The sequence below is a fragment of the Camelus bactrianus genome, chromosome 4 (assembly GCF_048773025.1).
Source record: "Camelus bactrianus isolate YW-2024 breed Bactrian camel chromosome 4, ASM4877302v1, whole genome shotgun sequence".
NCBI classification, from domain to species: domain Eukaryota; kingdom Metazoa; phylum Chordata; class Mammalia; order Artiodactyla; family Camelidae; genus Camelus; species Camelus bactrianus.
Window position 1 is genome coordinate 25,077,969 of NC_133542.1, and position 24,599 is coordinate 25,102,567.

Sequence of the window (24,599 nt, forward strand, 5' to 3'; positions counted from 1 at the left end):
TCATACGTTAAAGTCAATACCAATTTTACTGATACAAATTGTATCACTTTCTTCCCAGTTCACCGGCTTCAGCACCGAGTGACTGCACTGCAGTTTTCCCCATCACAGGGAACTATGCGTTACTGAGTCAAACCACTTCCTGACGAGGCTTTAATTTTTTTCTATTTGGCGATTTTACCCTCAGTGGCAGAAAAAGAGAACAATCTTAAAATGTTGCTTAAGAATAAGCTGAAGCATTTATTAATTCATTTTCTTAAAATTATAATTCTGGAAATGGGTGTGCTAATATTCCATCTCTATCACCTGGATCACTGATGTCTCAAAGTCTTTGCTAAATAAGTAGCTCGCCCACTTTTACTAATTACCATCATTTTGCTCTTCAGTGTATTAGTTTATTAAATTTCACCAATTTTTATATGCTTCATATGCACATTTAAATGTGAATGTGGCACACGTTTGCCAGCTCGTGACAAATGTCCAGCATTGTGTAACACCTTGCATTTTGATGGTAAAGTCTGTATCTGAGGTGAACCACTGTCAACCTCTTTGACCTTGCTCCTCTGAGTGACAGAAGACCAGGACCTTAGATGTAGAAGTGGATCATCTGTCACAAGAGATGCCTATTTTGTTTTGCATTCATATTAAGATGTGACATCAAAACATGGAGGGAGAAATGTTCACATACTTGTGCTCATAAGCCATCAGATTCCTCAAATATAAACCTCAGGATAGAAAAGTCTAAATAAAATATTGCTCTATACATTTTTATAATATAGGATATGTGACTGGCAAGCAACCTCCCTAAATTATAATCCAGTAAATTTTACTCTATTACAAAATAGTCTCAAAATTGTAAGAAACAATAAGAAAAATATAATATGATTTTTAGCATGTAAGTTTTCCTTTTGTTGAAAATATGTGGTCAAAATTTTAAATATAAACTTGTAACAGAAATTAGTTGATTTTATAATAAACTGGTTAAAAAAAGCTATGATGCATCCATACAATATAATGAAGTGCTTTTTTAAGCATGAAATGTAATTATTCTGTTACAGAAAATAATACCATTAAGTGACAGTATTGACATAAGCATTAGAATAGTTTTAAAGAATGAATACAAGAGACTTAACAGGCTTGCATTTGAGGAGAGGACCTTGGGAAAAGGAAGGTTTCTTTTTTCTCTTCATTCTACACATGTCTATTCTGCTTTTGAAAAGGAAGATTACTTTTTTCTCTTCATTCTACACATGTCTATTCTGCTTTTGATTTTAAAAGACGTGTATGTAATACTTTTTTATTAAGAAAATCAATAGACTATATCTAAGCACTGAGATAATACGAAAACTTTTTTTCTTTTTAAATTTTTCTAAATTTAACTATCAATACATGCTCTGTATTATATAGTAAATTATGAATTCAAAAGTATCATCTCATACTCCTTTTTCATTTTATCATGGGAAAACTGAAATTTTACACTGTAATGTTGCCACTGGCAATGTTATTTTGATTTAAAAGGTTTTTTTTTTTTAATAAAGATGACTGCTTCTGGAAAAAACAAATATAAAAATGAATCATTTACTGTAAAATCTGTTTTAGTCATAGCAAACAAAACAGTAAGATGATGCCTAGTGGACTGTAGGGGTTTTGCCCTATTTGTACTTTTCTCTATGTGCATGAAAATGAAGGAGATTTTTCCTGTAAAAATTTTTATATTGATTTAAAGTGATTAAAGCTACTATCATATACAGTTTTTAATGTAAAGCCTGTTTCAAATTAGGGTATTGATTTTACTACTGACATTTATTTTTTAATAGAAAGTTGAAAGCAAAATTTTTCAAAATCCAAAATAAAAATTTTTAGTGGTGGAGTTTTAGGTTATCTGATACAGAATACGCTCAAAATTGTTACACACCAAAGCAAGTAGATACGTGCTCCTTTGAGACTGTTCTCGGCCCTTTTTGTCATTTTCTAGTTCTAGTGACGTTTTTCATGAATCTGAGCATCATGAGCATCATGCATTAATTTCAATGCAGTTTTTTTTCTATAGATCGGTGGATTTTATTTAAAAGACTTTTTATTATCCATCCAAAGTAAATTGTTAGAAAGTAATATTTGGATGTATTGTATCTCTCAGAAGTTGTTTTGGTATGGCCACGGTTGTTTCTTGGCTGTTTTCATTTATGACTGATCTTATACTTATTTTGATAAACAATCATTTGTGAAAAACTCACATCAGGATATGAATAGATCTGTTCTTGCTCTTGGCATGAGTTCCATCCATGACTGCACTACAGATAAATGAATGCACAGAACCTTCCATGTGTAATTTGCCTTTGCTTAGATTCTGAAAGTGCCACATGATATCCTTTACACCAAGTTAACATGACAAATGTCTTTGGGAATTTACCTCTAATGTTTAAGTATTTTTATAAACATTGTGCTTTTGATAATAATAAAAGAAAATAAATGGAAAGTTTATTTTTTAACTATAAAAATTTAAAAATAAAATATTAATAGTTATAGACTAAGAAAATAGAGACGCAGGAATATTTGCTGTTAACTAACTTCATTTTCTAAGCAAAATAAATAATTCAGCCATATTAAGTATTGTGCTGCTACTAATGAGTCGGCTTAAGGTTTAAATAATCCAATTAATATTTCTTCATGCTTATAAAGTCCTTCAGAAGGATAAATAAAGAACAGACCCACATCTGATTATAAAATCAATGACAAGAAAATTGAGCCCAGGAAGCTGAGGCATGTAGTCTGTTAGTTAAAATGCTGTATTTAGGTCTTCAACTTGGTACCTGTGGTAGCCATCAAATAGCAATCAGAGAAGAAACACCATTTCTAACCTCATCCACCCCAACAGAGAACCCCTGGGTATTGAGCATTGAGCATAATTTGGTAGGGGAGATTAAGGGTAAGAGGGGGTTGCGACTTTACTCGCTTTTTTGCAAAATGCACCCAAGTTGATGCTTTATTTTTTATTATTTTTCATAAAAGCTTATGTTAAATGCTCAAGTTCACAGAACCTATGTGTTACATAATATGTTTGTAAACTGACTTTCCCTAACATTAATTTATCTACTAACTCAGGATAAACTGAGAGGATAAAAATAAAATTTTCTTTAATTAAATAGCAATAATGTTATCTAATGCCAGTTACTTCGGTATGCCAACAACTATTCTAAGTGTTGTACATGAATTAATCAATTTAACCTTTACAAACTCAAGGTGATTCTAGGAGTCAGATAGCATTTTTTTACCATCCCCTCCTTGAGATCAGTTTTCTCATAGATTATTATTTTTTATAGCAGATAAAGAAGTTAAGTTCTAAGTAGTTAAAGTGATTTCCAAGGTAACATAAATTACAATCATAACTTAAATATAGTCAGTATGGTTACAAAATCCATGTCCTTAATCAAACGCTGCTCTGAAATGCAAAAAAAATATAAATCACAGTGCTTTTTCAAAATAGGACCTATAAAGAAGTCTGACTGAAATGTGGTGTATTTTTTCCTTCTCAATTCCATTTTCCTACCCTTTTATTCCTGTTTTATTGACTTTTATTGTATCTTTTACTGCAATCCTCCTCAACAACAAAGTAAAAAAAAGTTTTAATTTTTTCCTTATTTTTAACTGATCTCAGGTAATTTTTTCAATAATTGAAATCATGCATACAACTACATATGCTTATGTATGTATCATAGATATATTTATGCATGCTTATGTATAAGTGAACTGAATGAGAGCAGTGACACAAGGACTGAAATGAAGGAATTAGAAATACTGTTATTATAAGGTACTCAACCTACCTGTGCAAGGTACAGTGTTATTTGCAAGTGGTCTTGGTTTAGTCGTAAGTGTATATTGCAAACTCTAGGACAACCACTAAAAAAATTATTATCAAGAAATATAACTGGTGTGCTAAGAAAGGAGAGAAAATGGAATCACATAAAGTGCTCAATTAAAACCACAAAATATGGAAAAACATTGCAAGGCGAATATAGGAACAAATAACAAGGGTAACAAAAAAACAGCAATAAATATGGTAAATATTATTCCCACTATATCAATACTCTCTAGAATGTCATTGGTCTAAGTATACCAATTAGAAGACCAAGATTGTCAGTGTAGATAAAAAAGCATGACTCAACTATGAGAAACACATTTTAATATATAATGACAGTAATAGATTAACGTAAATGGATGAGGGAAAGCAGACCCTGCTAATAGTAATCAAAAGAAAGCAGTAGTAGCTATACTAATTTCAGACAGATCATACTTTGAAGTAAGGAACATCATCGAGGCAAAGGAGCGGCATTACATAATCATTTTCTTTTTAGAAGAAATGTTAATTCTTAATGTGGATGCGCATAAGAACAGAGGAAATCCTATGTGAGGCAAAAACTGATACAACTATAAGGAGAAATAGGTAAACCAACTCTAATTGAAGAATTTACAAGCCTTCCCTCATAAATGGACAGATTCTGCAGGTAGAAAATCATTAAGGACGTATTTGAACACCACCACCATCAGTTGACTGGGTATAATTAATATCTACAGATTACTTCATCCAAGAACAGTAGAACACACATTCTTCTCAAGTTCACTTGGAACAATAATCAACATAGACCACATTTTGGGCCATAAAACACACTTTAACACATTTAAAAGAATACAATACATTGCCTGCTCTCACACAACCATGGAATTAAAGTAGAAAGCAGTAACAGAAGGACAACTGGAAAATCCTCAAATACATGGAGATTAAACAATACAGTTCTAAGTAACACATGTATCAAAGAAGTCTCAAGAAAAATTTAAAAATATACTAATTTAAAAGAAATTTAATATATGATTTATCCAAATTTATAGAGTTCAGCAAAAGCAGTGCTTACAGGGAAATTTATAGCATTAGATTCATATATTAGAAAAGAAGAAAGAGATAATATAAATAATCAAAGTTTTCACCTTAGAACTAGAAAAAGAAAAGCAAATTAAACACAAAGCATGCACAAGAAAATTAATGATAAGAATTAGAACAGAAATCAATGAAACTGAAAATAGGAAATCATAACAGAAAAATAAAGCAAATGTTTGCTCTTTAAAAAAGATCAATAAAATGAGTAACACTTTATTTAGCCAGACTAAATTTTAAAAAGAGGACAAAAATTACTATAATTATAAATTTAAAAAGGTAAATAACTATAGGTCCCATGATGAAAAAAATAGTAATAACAGAATACTATATACAACTCTATGTCACAAATTTGACAACGTAGATGAACTGACCAATTCCTTGAAAAACACAATCTGCTAAAACTCACAGAAGAGGAAATAGACAATCTGAATAGGACTGTATCCATTAAAGAAACTGAATCAAAAACAACTTTCCAAAACAGAAAGCACCAAGCCCAGATGGGTTCACTGGTGAATTCTAACAATATTTTAAGGAAGAAATCCTACCAAATCTCTCCAGTCTCTTTCACAAGGTAAAAGTAGAAGGAATACTTCCTGTCTCATTCAATGAGGCCCATATTATCCTAATACAAAAAAAACAACAACAACAACAACAACAAAAAACAAACCTACAAAGATACTACAAGAAAACTATAGACCATTATTTCTCATGAACATAGATACAAAAATGCTCAACAAAATATTAGCAAATCAAATCTTGAAAAGGTAAGAAGAATTATACACCACAACCAACTGGGATTTATTCCAAGTATGCAAGATTGGCTCAACCTGTGAAAATAAATTTACGTGATCCACCACACAACAGCAGACAAGAATAGAAAAATCACACAATCTTATCAGTAGATGCAGAAAAAGCATCTGACAAAAATCAAACACCTATTCATAATTTTAAAAACTATCAGAGAAGTAAAAATAGAGTGGAACATTCACAACTTGATAAAGACTATTGTCAAAAAACCTACAGTTACCATCACACATAATAGTGAGCAACTCAAAAGTTTTTCCATTAAGGTCAGATACAAGACAAAGATGTCTTCTCTCATCACTCATTTGCAACATCATACTGGAAATCCTTCATAATACAGTAAGACAAGAAAAGGAAAAAAGGTTACACAGATTGAGAAGGAAGATCTAAAACTATCTTGTTCACAGGTAACATGACTGTCTGTATAGAAAACATGAAAGAATCAACAAAAAAACTCTTGGAATTAGTAAATGATTATAACAAGGTTGCAGAGGAGAAGGTTAATATATACAATTCAACTGTCTTCCTGTATACCAAGAGTGAACAAGTAGAACTTGAAATTGCAAACAAAATTCTTTTTGTATCAGCACCCAAAAATAACATACTTAGGTATAAAAATCAATAAAATATGTACAAGTTCTATATGAGGAAAACTGTAAAACTATGATGAATAAAATCGGAGAACAAATAAATGGAGCAATATTCCACGTTTATAAATATGAAGACTCAATATTGTCAAGATGTTAGTTCTTTCCAAATTGATGTATAGATCAATGCAATCCCAATTAAATCACTGCATGTTATTACATGGATATCAGCAAACTGTTTCTAAAGTTTATATGGAAAGGCACAAGACCCAGATACTGAAAGCAATATTGAAGGAATAGAACAAAATTGGAGGAATGATACTACCCAATGTCAAGACTTACTAAAAAGCTAATCAAGACCTCATTGTATTGACAAATGAATAAACAGATCTATAAGTAGAATATATAGCCCCAAGTAGACCCACATAAATAAAAGGAATACATAGGAGACTATGACTGAACATCCACATGGAGGAGAGAGGAAAAGAGACGAAGAAGTAAAAGGAAGGAAGGAGAAGGAAGAAGAAAGAACCCTGATATAGATCTTACACCTTTCCAAAAAAAAAAAAAAAAAAAAAAAACTCATAATAAAATATAGACCTAAATTTAAAATGCAAAACTATAAAACTTCCAGATGATAACATAGGAGAAAATTAAGTGACTCTGAGTATGAGGATAGCTTTTTAGAAATAACCAAAGACCTAGTATTTCCGCGGAGGAAATAGTGATAGGCTCTACTTCATCATAATTAAAGGCTTCTTCTTTGCAAAATACATTAAAAGAATGAGAGGACAAGGCACAGAATGGAAGAAAATATTTCCAAAAGACACATATGATAAAGGACTGATAACTAATACATACAAAGAACTTCAAAAACTTAACAGTAAGAAAACAACCTGATTGAAAAATGGGTCAAAGACTCAACAGACTACTCATCAGAAAATATACGTAGGTGGAAAATAAACATATGAAAAGATGCTGCATATATGACATTTGGAAATGCAAATTAAGACAACAATGAGATACCATTATATAACCATTAGAATGGCCAAAATCTGGAACACTGATAACACCAAAATCTGCTGAGGATGTAAAGCAACAGAACTCTCATTCATGGCTGGTGGAAATGCAAAATAGTACAGCCACACTGGAAGAGGGTTTCTTACAAAACTAAATATACTCCTAATGTATGATGTGTCAGTGGTGCCCCTAGTATTTAACCAAAGGAGTTGAAAACTTACGGTGGTGCATATGCCGGCACAAGATGGTTTTAAACAGCTTTTTAAATAATTGCCAAAACTATGAAGCAACCTGGATGTGCTTCTCCAGGTATATGCAGAAATAAACTGTGGTACATCCAGACAATGGAATATTATTAGGTGCTAAAAGTGAGGAGGTACAAAGCCATGAAAAGACAGAGAGGAAACTTAAATGTATACTAATAAGTGAAAGAAACCAAACTGAATGATTCTAACTATTTGACACTCTGGAAAAGGCAAAACTATACAGACAACAAAATGACCAGTGGTTGCTAGGGGTGGGGTGAGGGAAGTAAGTGAGCTGGCAAAGCAGAGATTATTAGGACCATGAAAATACTCTATATACAATGATGGATATATGCCAATATACTTTTGTCCAATCCCAATTAATGTACAACCAAAGTACACTTCTAGGTAAACTATGGACTTAGGGTGATTATGATGTGTCACAGTTAGCTCATTCTTGGTGCAAAATGGCCATTCTGGTGAGTGATTTTGATCATGGAAGAGCTTATGCAAATATGGAGGCAGGGGGTGTATGGGAAATCTCTGTATGTTCCCCTCATTTTATTGTAAACCTAAAACTGTTCTATATAATACACTAAGAAAAAATCTGGTTAATGTATTGAATAATTTTTCTTGATGAGACAGTTAAAAATATAAGTAACAGGCCCCAGGTGGCCACCACAACAGCAAAACAAAACCTAATTGTAGTTTCCAACCTCTCCCAGGGATGTACCCTTTAAACAGTTACTCTGAAATTTCCTGAGTTGTACTAATGTGGCCTGCATGGTAAAACCCATGCCAGTTCCCTTCTCCCCCGAAAGGAGATGTCCTGGCACAAAGTAGCCCTTTTCATTCTTTGGCTAATACCTTCTTGCCCCACCTCCTCCCTGTAAAAAAACTCCCGTTTTGTACAGTCTCAGAGCCCCTTAAAGTTGCTAGATTCATGAACTGCCCGATAAGTTAGCTCTTCAAATTTACGCAGTTGAACTTTGCCTTTTTACAAGAACTGCATCCAAAACACAAGAGATACAATTATGATACATATAAGCTCTACAAGCAAACTAAAAAGATGTCCATACGAGAAATACACCTAAACATAAAAAACCTAAAACAATTAGAGTAAATTGTATTTAAGATACCCCATCCCAAAGCGCAATCAGTATGAATCTGATGCCATTATATTACTAACAGCCAAATATAATTTAAGGCAAAAACAAAACAAAACACTGAAAAAGATGATCACTATGAAATAATAAAGGTTTTGTGAAAAGATATGACAGTTTCAAAACAGTGTGTCACTAAAGCATTAAATATAATGAAAAAGTATAGAACTATATGGAGAAATTGACAAATCTGTCAACGTTAATAGATTAAGCAGAAAATAAAATAGAAGAAATGAAGCGCAAACTATTAATAAATGTTATATGAACTTTTCATGGAGAAGTTATAAAAGAATGAAAATACTCTGTAAGACTATAAAAATACATGGAACCTAAAAATAAATAGCATGTTCTTGGATTAAAGAATCTATATCATAAAATATTGACTATTTGTAAAATACCAATGGATTCAATTAAATGTCAAATAAATTTCAACTTTTTCTTATAAAGAATATGAGGAGAGTAAATCTACCTGTCCAGATATGACATAGTCAAAGCTAGGGCAATTAATATGCTGATACACACCTAAGACACTTGGATCAAAATAGACAAAACAGAAACAAACGTGCATTTATGTATCCCAAGTAGATAAAAAATTCAACTTAAAAACAGTCCTGTAAGTGGTTGGAAAATAATAACGAGAAATTATACTTGTGGCTTTAAAGAAAAGATAATGTTTATGTATGTTCACTTAAAAAATTTATTGATGGAAAAACTAAGAGACAAAAAAACATAAGTTACACCTTGGAATGATTTTCCTACACATCTAACTAGCAAAATATCAGTGTCCAGAAAATGTATGAATTCCAACAAAATATTAAGAAGACAAATATTCCAACAGAAAAGAGGGGCAAAATTCATGAAAGACATTTAAAAAAGTAGGAAATAAGAATATTCAAAAAAAGATAAGTTATTAGCAATTAATGAATAATGAGCAAATTAAAAACACAAGTTTAAATATTTAATTTCTTACAGAAATGCAAATGTTAATGTATATGAAGAGTTGGCAAAACTGTAGAGTCGAGAACTTTGGGGTTTTGCTGTTTCAAAATCAGTTAAAATAATTTTCAGATAATTTCATAGGTCACAGAAAGTAATGAATGTAAAATTTAGTAGTGTTTAAAATTGTAACATTTGATAGAAAAGACTCATCAATAAATGTATCAAGCTTTGGTCAAGATATATCAAAAATATGCAAATTTTATAATTGTGTTTGAATGATTAAACATAAGTATTTGACATAATAAAAATATTACTCTAGTATGATTTAAGAAAGTTAGACATTAACCAATATTTTTCATATTTGATAAATTTTATGTACCATATACCTGAATACTTCACTAATACACTTACATATATAATTTTCCCAAAGGACATATTAAGTACTTTAAAATTCACAATTATTTTTGTTTGACTTTAGCATTTTATCTCAGAAACACAATATTTATACCAAATGAACACATACGGACACAGGTATTCCTTTATCTGTGACAAGTAGTATACCATACAGTTCAGCTGTGTATATTATGGTTTCATTCATAATTATTTTAACAGAATGACAGCTGTACGTATATGTTGAGATTTAGTTAATGAAAAGAGTTGTATTTTCATCTTTAGCAGTGGTAAGTGCCTAGCTAAGGCCTAAATCTAAAGTATTATAATTATAAATGTGTTATCTAGAGATAAAAAGATCCATAGCAAAAGAAGTGGCAAAAAGTCAAACTTTGGGGTACAGGAGTGTAAGGAAGGGAAGCAAGAGCAATGGTAAAACATAATACTATGTCTCTACAATTCTGGCACAATAAAAGTTAAACTGAAGGAATATGAGGTAACATAAATCTACATCAATTATGAAATGTATGTTACATCTTCTTTGCTTTGTAATAGTCAAACATTACCAACGTTTCCTCATTATAATTATAAACAAAGGGCAATAATTTGTGAAGACTCATCTTCTATTACCCCAGTTTACCTCCATGGATATTGTAAGTAGTTTGATTTTTTTTCCCCAGAAGTTTGTATGTTTCCCTTCATTATTTTTTTTTATAGTCAAAATAGTTAACAACAATGAAAGCTGTTGCTGACAAAGTAGATCTTTAATTTTCTCTATCAAATAAATGATAATCATATCAGGTGATGGAAGTGTTAACTAACTTTAGTGCAGTAATAATTTTTTAACATACATGGATATCAAATCATCACATTGTATACCTTAAACTTACACAATGTTGTACGTCAACTGCACCTCAGTAAGCTTGGGAAAGAAAAATAAAAGTCAGACTGGAAAAAAAAATGTCAGCAGTTGTTCCTGAATATGCACAGATGCTGATCAGATCATGGGAGACATGCTTTGTTAGCTACAAAGAAATCTGAAGAATTGTACTGTTGATGCTTGAACAACACAGGTTTGAACAGCACAGGTCTGTGGATGGTTGAGTTTGTGGATGCAAAACCTCGAATATGGATGAACTATGTCAGCAAAGGCCAAGTATAAGTTATATGCAGATTTTCAACTTCATGAAGGGTGGGTGTCCTTTACTCTCAGGTTGTTCAAGGGTCAACTGTGTTGTTAAATAGACATGAGTCAAGATGTCAAGGTAGCAGACAAAGCTGTGACATGATACAGATCATCTGCCCCATATGTGAGATCCACTCTTCCCAAGTAAGGAAAATTGCAATGGAGCCACAGATCCTACAGAATTATAGTCTAATGTTCTATTTCTCCCAGATTTTGTTCTGACAAATTGTCTCTTTTTCTTCTGTTTTAGTGACCTACAAACATTTCCTTCCGAGTGAACATCCTTTGTATGTTTCTGTAGTATATTTATTTAGATTATAATGAATTCAAGATTATTTAAAAGTCTTTCTTACGAGGTGAATTTGCATCTCTTTTACAAGTTAATGCTCAGAAAGCAAAAACTTCAAACTTTTTAACTTTGGGAGTTTCCTTACCGAGCCCTATAGAATCATCAGTTACTTACAGGCATTGATTTTTCTCAGCTGGCTCTCAGCACTGATTCAGCTTTCATCATTTTAATACAAATCTCAAAATGTTTTTCAATTTAAAGGTACAATATTTTAAAATAATAACAACAAACAGCAAAAAAAATTATCATGGCTGGGTTTATTTCAGTGGTTTTATTCTCTGCAAATTAATCATACCTATGCATGTCCTCTATTTTTGTGTGAATATTTCTTAACGACAGTAATTTAAAACAAAACTCAAAACAATACTGTCTTTTCAGGCCTTCCAGGCTCGGTTAAAAACATGCTCATTAATTTTGTGGGGAAAAAAAACTTAGTAACAGTTATATCACACTTTTTCATGTAGCACCTGTTCTTGATAATTAAATTAACTCTAATAAATAGGATATGTTTATTTCCTGCCTCCTTCTCTCATTTGTGTTCTTTCCGGTAACTTGAAAACTTCAAAAATATCCTGGGTATCACATGACTATGTGTGGATTTTTTTTTAACCATCTCCTCTTAAATTATTTTAGGTCGATAAAGTATATTGTGTTCATCATTTTCAATAATGAAATTCATCAGGTATAAAGAAATTGTGAATAATACCTTCCATGTCAATGACACACTATCATGAATATTTGGAATGAGAAACAGTTTACATGATTTTTTTTTGTGGGGCTGTCATGGTGAGGTTAAAACTGAAAGTATCTCTGTCCTTGATCTGTGCTTTTTGAGACCATTTGAACTGTGACATAAAAGGGAAATTTCACTTCAGGAATTTAAAAGAACCAAAAATACCTGTAGATAATCTTAAGGCACCTGAGATATTTTCTATATGCATCCTTTTAAAGGCAATCAAAACAGAGTGGAGATATAGTGTGTATTAAGACAAACACTGCTTATTAATAGGTACGTGTAATTAAAGTTCCAAAAGAAATAACAAGAAACTTGTGAGCTTGGAGGAGGAAGAAGTACAAAACTCAAACTTGGGTAATTTTTAAATTAAATTATTTAAATTGTTCTATTTAAGCCGTAATATTAACTTTGCATTAAAAAACATACGGAATGCTGTGTCGTAGCCTCAGTATTATATTTAGATGAAATCTATTTAAAACTAACAACCACAATAAACATGTATTTAAAGATTTTCTTATAAGATTAAAGCAAATTTGATATATCATTTTCTTAGTCTTTCATAGAGTCCTCCCAACTATAAATGAAAAGGCAACTCTGGACCACTCAAAATTTTTGCTAATAAAACACATATCATTAGTTGGGAAATAAATATCAACTTTACTCATTTAAAAATCATGCAACCTCAATGAAAGAGGCATTGCTAAAAGCTCAGTTGGATGAGGCAGATGAAGCCTTTTACTTTGTCAGAATCCTCCCATAAATCTTGCCTTTGAATTGTCAAATTTCCCACTTCTTACCTCTGGAATATTGTGACCAGTATAGTCAGAGGAAGATTTCATCTAGCCCATGAGGAGAAAGCAAGACAGAGAGAATATTACATTTGAGATAAGGAGGTGGGGAAAAAAAGATGTCCTGGATGCTTCTTTGGAACAAATTAGTAAAAGGTGATCACATTTTATTAAAGATCAATTAGGTTACACACTCTTCTCCTTAGGGGACAATGTTTTAAGATCAAGACACAACAGAAATTCACTCTCTTGTTGCTTAGGTCTTGAATATGGGGAGAAATCAGTACACCTTCCCACTCTAAACACACTCTTCCCGTGTTTCTGTTCTATCAGCCTATTTGCATAAAAATCGTAGTTGATTTTAGAAGAGCAAAGCATTTATTCAAAGTTTCCATTTTCAATGGCTCAATTCTCCTCTGCTGCCACGTTAGCAATCTCCATCAGTCTTTAAGAGTATCAGTTACTTTAATAAGAAGGGAAGCTTTAACTTTTAAAGAAAGGGCTTTCTACTTTTTTAATAAGATTTTGACAGTGGTTACATTTCTACAATATTTGATTTTTCTTATGTGTATGTGTGTAAAAGATTCATTTTAATATATAAATATTTACCAGAAAGTCTAAAACTCATTTATTGATACTAATATATTACAACTAAAATATGAATGGAAATAAAACATGACTATGATCCTTGACTACTTTCAAACTATTTCCTACCACTCAAATTATATGCATCACTCAAATACATTCAAAATGCTGAATAAGGAGAAAATCAGAGTTCTGAGTTTTGGTTCTCTTTGGCCCTTATTGTTACTTTATAAATGTACTTTTATAGAATTTAATAATTTTAAAAATTTAGGAACCAGGCCTGTAAGAGGCTGAGATGTTGCCAAGCTGTCCTAACAACAAATAAAAAGCTGAGCAAACTGAAAATCAACAACTTTTCTTAGATTCTTCATCTTAAATGTGAGGTCCCAGGACAAACCACTGCCCACAAAATTGGAGAGACAGGCAAATACAGATAATCACAATTTACCACAGAGGAAGCATCCCATAACCAGTGGCGGATAGGGAAACAAGAGCTGCAGTTGACAAATTCTGGAGGCTCAGAGTGAACTGCTCTAAATGTCAAAAATCTCAGCAGGACCAAGCCATTTTACCTCACGTAACTCTAACCAGGTTCCCACAGTGAACATGAGAAAAATCCTCTCATGCTTCCAGCAAACAGGGGGGAAAGGGAACGATTTGAAATATATCAGAGAATCCTGTTCTCAATAAAGTCAGCCTTCAGGAGGAACTAATTAACCTGTACTTAACTGGCTGAGTTATTATGAGATCCTGACTAATCCAGGATGCGGGGTGGGGCAGATAACCAACTATACCTGGGTAACTTTCCACACAGAAAAAAGGAAATACCCAACTGCAGCCCCTCTAGCCATAGTACATACATAGCTCACAGTACAATGCACAAATTCACTGAAAGACTGAGACCTCATCATAGGATTACGGAATATTTCCCACTCTGACTGCTCATCACATTACTAAATCGCATTACAGCAGCTACTTTTACCTGATACATCATGTCTAGGTAACAAGAAGTAATCACAAACCATACCAAAAGGCTAAAGCACAATCGGAGGAGAAAGATAAACCATTAGAACCAGACATAGCAGGGATGTTACGATTAGCAGGCCAGGCATTTAAAACAACTATGATTAATAGCCAAGGGCTTTAGGACAGGGTCAATAGTATGTAAGCAGAGAGGAAGAACCAAAATGAAGTGCTGGAGATTGAGAACACTGTACCCCTGTAACAAAAATGATGAATGCCTTTGTTGGGCTTCTCAGTAGACTAGACATAGCTGATACAACTATCTCTGGCCTTGAGCATATCTCAATAGAAAACTTCAAAACTGAAAAAGAAGAGACTGAAAAGGGAGAACAGAATATCCAAGAACAATGGGACACTACAAATGGTGTAATATACAAATAAAGGGAATCCTAGAAGAATGAGAGAGAAAAAAAAAAGAAATATTTGAAACAATAATGACTTAGAGTTTCCCAAAATTAATGTCAGACACCAAAGGCAGATAAAGGAAGCTCAAAAAGCATCAAGCAAGATAAACACTGAAAAAAAAAAAAAAAAAAGAAAGGAAAGAAAAAGAAAACCCTTTACATCTAGTCATATCATTTTCAAACTACTGAAAATCAAATATAAAGAAAAAACACTGAAGAGATGCCAAAGGTGGGAGGAAACCTCATAAAGGAAGGAAGGTAAGAATCACATCTGACTTCTCAGAAACCATGAAAGCAAGAAGAGAACTGAATGAAATATTTCAAGAACTGGGAGAAAAAGCCAAACCAATGTAGAATTCTGTACTCAGCAAAATTATCCTTCAAAAGCAAAGGAGAAATAGAGCCTTCCAAGAAATGTTAAAAGAAGTGCTTCAGAAAGAAGGAAAACAATATAGGACAGATAGAGATATACATAAAGAAAGGAAGATTGAATGTGAAAGAGTGAATAAGTGAAGGTAAAATAAAAACTTTTTTTTATTCTTAACTGATCTAACAGGCAACAGTTTGCTCAAAATAATAGCAATAATGTACTCAATTATGTACTATTACATAGAATATTTGTGTGCTTATAAGTATGAATAAGTGAAATTCATGGTATTAATGATAGATACAAGGGATGAGACAGAATTAAGATTATTTGGATATTACAAGGTACTTGTACTACTACTGAAATGGTATAATGCTGTAAGAAACTGGAGTTGAATAAAATGTAAATGTATGTTGCTAACTCTAGGGCAACTAAAAGAAGTTTTAAAAATTATAACATAAATGCTAAGAAAGGAAAGAAATACAACCATAGGAAATGTTCAGTTATAGCCACAAAAGGCAGAAGAATGGAAAACACATGTAGAAACAAAGAACAAAGGCAGCAAATTTTTAAAAACTAACAAATATTATGGATATTAATCCAATTAAATCAGTAATTACTTTGAGCATCAATGATCTATATGCACAAAGTAAAAGACTGAGATTGTTAGACTGAATTTAAATGCAAGACCCAAATATATGTTGTCCATACCAAAAAAAATTTAAAAGGCATAGATTACATCAAAAGAAAGATATACTGTTTTAACACTAATCTAAAGAAAATGAGAGTAGCTATATTAATTTCAGATAGAGACAACTTCTAAGAACGGAGTTATCAGGGAAAAAGAGAGGCATTACATAATGATGAAACAGTCAAGTCTCCAAAAAGATGTAAGAAACTTTGAAGCACAGGCACCTAACAACAAGAGTGACAAAATATGCGAGGCAAAAACTTGACACGTAGAACTTCAAGGAGAAATAGATGAATCTACTATGATAGCATAAACTTAACACCACTCTGCCAGAAATGGATAGATCCAGCAGGCAGAATATCAGTAAGGACAGAGTTGACCTCAATAGCACCATCAATCAACTGGATATAATGGACATCTATAGACTGCTTTATCCAACAGCAGAATACACATTCTTCTCAAGTTCACATGGAACTTTAACCAAGATAGAGCACAATATGGACCATAAAACACACTTTAACACATTTAAAAGAAAAGAAATTACACAATGTCTGCTCTTAGATAATCAAGAAACTAAACTAGGTCAGTAACAAAAAAGATACCTTGGAAATCTCAAAATACTTAAAGATGTATACAACACACTTCTAAGTAACACATGAGTCAAAGAAGAAATATTGAGAAATTAAAAATTTTGAACCAAATAAAAATAAAAATAAACTTATCCAAATTTGTAGGACACAGTAAAAGCAGTGCTTAGAGGGATATTTATGACAATGAATGTGTGTATTAGACAACAGGAAATAACTAAAATCAATCATCTAAGCTTCCACCTTAGAACTAGAAAAAGAGCAATTTAAATCCAAAGTAAGCAAGAGAAATTACAGGAATTAGAGCAGAAATCAATGAAATAGAAAGTCAATGGAGAAAAATCAATGAAGGAAATGCTGGTTCTTAGAAAACATCAATAAAATTAATAAAACTATAGCCAGACTAACGAGAGAGAGAGAGAGAGAGATCACAAATTACTAACATTAGAAATAAAAAAAAGGAATGGAGACATAACTAAAAGTTGCACTGAATAAAATGAAAAATAAAGGAATACCATGAAAAATTCTGTGCTCACAAATCTGGAAACCTAGATGAAATGGATCAGTTCGTTGAAAAACAATTTATCAAAACACAGAAGAAATCTTATTAGGCCTGTATGTACTAGATAAATTGAATCAGTAGCTGATAACTTTCCGAAACAGAAAGCATCAGGTTCAAATGGATTCACTGGTGATTTATACCCAACATTTAAGAAAGAAATTATATCAGTTTTCATAATGTTTTTCAGAAGATAGAAGCAGAGGGAATGCTTTCTATTTCATTTGATGAAGCCAGCATTATCCTTACATGAAAAAAAAAAACAAAAACAAAAAAAAACACCCTAAGAACGTACAGACTGATACTTCCAAAAATTCAATAAAATGTTAGTAAATTAGTTATATTTTTTTAAGTATACAAAACAACCAAGTAGGATTTATCCCAGGCATGTAAGTCTGGTTCAGCATTCCAAAAAAAAAAAAAAAGTAATCTATTGTATCAACAGGCTAAAGAAGGAAAAGCAATAATCATATCAATAGCTGCAAAAAAAGCATTTGACAAAATCTACCGCTTATGCATAATACGGATTCTCAGTAAACTATTGACAGAGGAGGACTTTCTAAACTTGAATATTAAAATATTTACAAAAATCCTTCAGCTAACATCATAGTTAATGGTGATAAACTCAAAAGATTCCTACTAACTTTGGGAACAAGGCAAGGAAAGCCCCTCTCACCACTACCTTTCTACATCATACTTGAGTCCTAGCTAAGGCAGTAAGAAGAAATGAAAGATACAGATAACAGGTTCATTTATGTAGAATATGTGAAAGAATCAACAAAGAAACTATTGGAACTAACAAGTGATTACAGCAAGATCACAGGATACAAGGTTAATACGAAGTCTTGTGGTAGCTCACAGAGAAAAAAAAATGTGATAATGAATCTATGTATGTTCATGTCTAAATGAAAAATTGTGCTCTACACTGGAATTTGACACAACATTGTAAAATGACTATTACTCAATAAAAAAAATGTTAAGAAAAAGATCTATATGAGAAGAACTATACAGGTCTGTTAAAATAAATCAAAGAACTAAATAAATGCAGAGAGATTCCTTGTTCAGAGATAGGAAGACTTGATATTTTCAGGATGTCAGTTCCACCCAACTTTACCTGTGGATTCAGTCCCAATCAGATTCCCAGCAAGTTACTTAATGGATAACAACAAACTGAATCTAACAATTATATGGAGAGGTAAAAAAGCCTTAATAATCAACACAATATTGAAACAGGGAAATAAAATTGGAGAATTGACACTACTCAAAGTCAAAACTTACCAAAAAACTGCAGCGATCAAGACAGTTTGCTACTGGGGATAGAATAAACAAAGAGATTAATGAAACAGAATAAAGAAAGCTGAAATAGATCCACCTAAGTATTGTCAACTGATTTTTCTATGGTTTTTTCCTCCAGTTTTATGGAGATATAATTTGTCATACAGCACTGTGCACGGTTAATAAGTCATTTTTATGGTAGCTTCAAATTCATAATTTGATCTTATTCAAGTTCATAGTGTTGATAAGGTAGCAGAAATTCCTTAAGAAAACACCAGCACAAAAGAGAAATAGCTCATGCTCTAATGAGTTTTAACCTTCCACCAAGCCATTTCTAACTGATCTTACAATTTAGGGGAAATCTCTTTCTTAGTGATCCCTTGAAGCATTCTCTAAATACGAGAAAATTCATCTCGTATAGGCTTTTCAAGTGTGAGCTTTACGCAGTCCTAATGAGCATATTTTTTCTGTTTCCCTTCTGATTTTACCAGAGACTTAACACTCCTCTAAGGTTAATAAGATGTCTGACAATGTGTAATCCGCTACTTTGTTTAGCATCATTTAATTGGTAGCTTTCTTATATTATCAATCTTTGCATGAGGACATTCAACTTAATATAGCCATTCCAGTTCAGAAAAAAAGTTTATTAAAAGGTCACATTTGAAACAACAAATAGGATTTATACTATGTTTCATTTTTCCCTTATTGTTTTGGGATCTGGATCTTTTAGAAAACACACATGCACACAGAGGTAAAAAAAAAAATAGTTATAATCCACATCCATAAGGATGTGAATAATAAAATGCAGAGACTCAAATATCTTAAAGCCAATGAATAAAAACTAAAAGACAAAAATCTAAATCATAAAAGTAGAGTCAAGGGATGGTAGGAAGCAGAATACCACATCTACTCACAAATTTAGACATTAAATGCAGTGTCTACATGTTCATTTTTGTGTTAATTTTAGCTTTTATTAATGCCTAGATCTTGGCGTATGATCTGGCATATGATTATTAAGAGAATTTTAAGTGAGCATGTAATTTAGATCTGGTTTTCCTGATAGGGAAAAAATGAAAGCATGATGAATATGTGTGCTACTTTTACATGACAGAGAGGAAAAATATAACCTGCTTTTAATTCATATAGAGTGGATTGATTGTTAGAGAAGTCTGCATTGTACGCTAGTCTTATTTTTGTGTGTCTGTGAAAACAACAGGCACAGAAGTCTTTTTGTATCTTGTTTTTGGCTCCTAGGGCATCCGACTACATTTCCCTTGCAGCTAAAGTAACTAGATCAGGAAGATAATGGTTTGAGTATTTTACCTGAACACATTGAGAGTCAACATGTGTCTGAATACACTCAACTGGTGTTGAGAAAGAGATCATCAAATTAAGTGACTGGGTGACAGAGGAAAATTAGAAACTTGCGCTATTCATCATTTGATTTATATTTCCCAGAAGGAAAATAAAAGTCTCTTAAAGAATGAAATTTGTCCTAAGGCAATTCTGCTACCTAATTTGGGCTTGTTATTTCCTAACATTATATTAAGCGGTCATTGCAACTTTTGATGACTAGTGCATAACCTGGAAAGATACATTTCCACTTCATTAAATTCCTATCTGGTGATAAACTAATTTAACCTAATATAATTCACACACTTGCTGGACCTAATTACTTTACCAATGCAATCTGTAGATACAAACACCTGCAGTGCTATAATTAGAAAAAATATCAACTAATTCAATAAAAGTAATTTCCCCCTTCATTACACAGTAACTGCCTTTGTTAACTAATCATAGAGTGACTTTAAAAACTTCCAAAAATATTAATGCTATTAAATTCTTCCTGCTCCTGTGATTTCAACAGGGAACTTTAGGGCTCTGAATCTCACCTGATTTAGGAGTGCCAGCTGTCTATGTTAGCTCTGGAGTAAATGGAAGCAGGAGGTAGCTAACACTGCACCCATTAACTTTGAAATGGTTGCACCAATCGTAGAAGGAACACAAACAAATGGGCAGCAAAGTGGGGTGATTAGGGAAGAACAACTTCATTTTCCTAATAAAAAGATACTCTGATAATGTTTTACTTATTCTGACATTACCAATTTCATCAGCTGCCTTAGTTAAGACATGACTTAGTTAAGCTTAGCCAACATTTCTGAAAAGCTATTTTCAGCATTAATAAAATAGTCTCAGTACTACTGAATGAAGGCATTTCCTATTGGATTTTCTCTACTTAGTGTTGGTTCTGATCCAGATGCTCAGTCTTCAGATTGACTGCAAATCGGCGTCTGGTTTCCTTATGTGTACAACTACCACCTCTTGTACCAGGCTGCATGGTACATTCTACAAGGGGCAGAGAATGGGGGAGAGAGGCTGGATCTTTTCTATTCATTGGTGTGGTATCTTCCTATAAAGTATTCATTCCTTAGACTGCCTTTTGGGAAGCCGTGGAATGCCTCATTCTGCATTCTAAAAGAAAAAAAAAAACTTCTGCTTTATTTTGAACAGAAATACTACTCTACCTGATTAAGAAAATTTGTTGCAACTTCATTATTAACTAGTAAGGAAGTTCTGGGAATGTCACCTACAATTCTAAGCACTTTTATTTTCCCATCTGGAAAATGAGAATTGTTGCAATAGCTTACTTATAAACAGCCTGCAAGGAAAAATCACGGTAATTGGAGTGAAAAACAGTGACAAAACATTCTTTCTATGTATGTATATAAGTATGTACCTACCTACTTACCCATCATTTATCTTTTTTACCTACCTAAATCGATGGCTTTCACTCAAACCATTAACCTGCTGTTTCTTCAGATTTTATCAATGATTTATAAGATAAGCACTCATAAAATTTTAGAAACTTTATGTCATCCTGCCAGCAAGGATGTAAGAAAACGTTGACTCTTTGCTTAATGTACGTCAATTCTTTCTAGCTAAAATCCTTCTCACTTAAAACAATGGTATAACAAACTCCCTGGACAGCATCTGCCACTAACTCTCTTCGCCTGCTGGCTAGAGAATAACTTAGCTATAAATAGAATAAATAGCTGTGCTAGCCTTCTACCCTGAAAATTGCAGAGTCAGGAGATGAGTTAAAGAGCATAATGACAGGAAAACATAACTATATGTTACAAATATTATTCAGGATCATTAACTTTGATGTCAAAGTAGTTTATTTTATATATAATGCAATTTGCATGTAATATTTCATTTGATCTTCATAGCAGGACTCTAAAGATATGGCTCAGTAGTGTATTAAGTAACTTGCTAGCAATTTATTGGTGATAAATTATGGAATTATGACTTTTAAATTGAAGTAATCTGATTCCAAAAATCTATGCTTTTTCCCTTGCACCTTGCTGTCTCATATCATATATTTGCAAATTTTTATGAAACGTTGTAGTATGCATAGGTATATTTCTCTCTTCACAAACACTATGTTGATACATATAGGTAGATAAATAAGCACACATACAGACACCCAAACTCCTGCTCATCCACGTTATTTGCTAAATTTCAAACACACTGAGATTCAAAAATTTTTTTTCACAGTTGAATACAGGTAGATTTATTTAGAAAGATACATACTGCATAGATTGTAGGCTGTTTCAAAAGGCGAGAGAAAGGCCACAAGGTGTGGGGGTTGAGTGCTTAGGTTAAAGTCAAAGTAGATACATACTCCATAGACAGAGTGCAGGCCATCCCTGAAGATGAGGGAGAGAGAGAGGCAGCTCAAAATTATTTTTAAATTCATCAGTCTGTATCGATATATATGGTTTCCATACATAATAAAATTAGACAAATTTTTATGCCAACTGATAGGTAATTTACTTATCCCTAGAGCTAAAAGACTGTATTTTAAATAAATATAAAATGCTAAATTTTCTTTCTTATTAGATATTATAACATAGTTGTACACATCAAAAGTACTTTTTAAATTAGTGAAATACACTTTTCTAGCATGTTGTACTATCTGCAGTTACATAGAATTTTTCAAATAATGCAATTCAGTGAGATAATGTTCTTCCTTTATTCACAGAATTGATGATGCTTGGCTTAAATAGAGGAAACAAAGAAAAGGAAAACTAAAAATATGCAGAGCTCTGGGGCAATACAGCAACTGTGGACATCAATGAAAACAGCCCTTCCAACTTGAGGACTTCTTTTTTCTGCTGGTATCGATGGCTAATGCTCCTCAGCTTACTTTTCCTTTTTCACATACGAAGAGATACAAACTACTCTCTGAAGACTGCCTAATATAGAACACATCAAGCTAATATTCCCTCATTTTGTGTGCAATTCTTATTTTTTCTTTAGCCTCAGGTTATCAAATTGTCCAAGAAGAATCCAGGTATTAGATCCAGACAGACTTAAACCCTAATCAAAATCCCACATCAACCACAAGCAAAATTTTGTTGACATGGTTGACCAATCTTTAGTTTCCTCACTTTACAGAGGGAATAATAACAGTTTACATGACAATGCACATTTTCTCTGTTTGGAGACAGGACAGGTGAGACAAATTTAACATTGAAAGAATTTTAACTCCAGATCAAAGGAAAAAGTGCAACAGTCTATACTTTATGGGTTAGAAAGATGTACTTTATTCTGATCTCGGTGTGGGTTGGCATGGATTCGCAATGTATTCAGTTTATCTTAATAAAATTAAGTAAGCATTTACTATGGACCAGGAGGCTTGAATTAGGCTTTTTCCCCCCATGGTTGCATGAAGAGTTTACAGCAGGAAGGATACTACTGAAGTACAAAAGGAAAGATTTTGGAGCAAGGCAGACCTCATGCACACACAGCTACATGGATCATTTAGGCCTTTCCCAATAGCACCAATAGTGTTGGTTATATTTAACAAAATGAGACAATGTCAAAGTTCTATGAAATTAGATGAAAACTATCATTCCTTCTGCAATTTATCAAAACTTGTCAATATAAATTTTGTGAGATCATAGAAAATAACTAATGTTTAACATTGGATAGTTTGAGGATAAGACACGGCATCTTCTCGAATCACTTAATTTAGTTGCCCAAAGGTAAGACCATCCTTCATTTTCCCTTTCTTTTTATATAACTTTATTTGTAAGGGAAGGGAACATGAAAATTCTGAGACTAGTTGTAAACTAATTTATCCTATTATCCTATCCTATTTAAAATATCTATTATTTATACTTCTGATAATTCTTCTACTAAGTTTGGATTAGGAATTCTATCTACCCTATTCTTTCCATTATCTCTAATCCCAAAGTGATGTTCAAGATTTTCAGGTACTAAAAACATAAATATAATTTATTATGTTTCTTTCTCTTAGTTGCAAAATTAGCATATCTTTGAATTTCTACCTAAAGAACACCATATAAAACCAGGCATCATATGCTTGTTTCCTATGGTATTAGCAACTAGGGGTTAAAATGCTCATGGTTGGGTCAACTACCACTGTAGGACAAACCAATTTCCAAGATCAGATGCCTTTCAATGAATCCCCTCCAACGTCCTTTGTTATTGGATTAAAAAAAAGGATGGGCATCATCTGAGGAATTTTAGGTGTTTTTTTTGTTTGTTTTGTTTTTAATCTCCATAGAATGATACCTATCATTTAACTGCATTATTTTTCAAGCTTAATTCAAAACTATACTTTTGCCCTGTCATGAAACGATGTTTCTGGTCATGCAAGCATGTCTAGTGCCTCACAAATTTCACAACTGTCTTCTTTTCTAAAATGCTTCACATTCTATTGCATTTAGGGAGTTTTGATTGTTGTTTCCTATTTGGGTGGGACACTGACAGAATAAATTGTTAGGTTTGGTGAGGAATTCCAGTTCCAGTCATGAAGTAGCTTACCTTTTGAATTAAGCTTTGTGCTAAAAATTTTAAAAGCTGAAAATTATAAAAAAAAAAAAAAGAAAAATAAATATTTGTAGGCACCAAGGAACAAATAATGCAGAAAACGAAGGATATA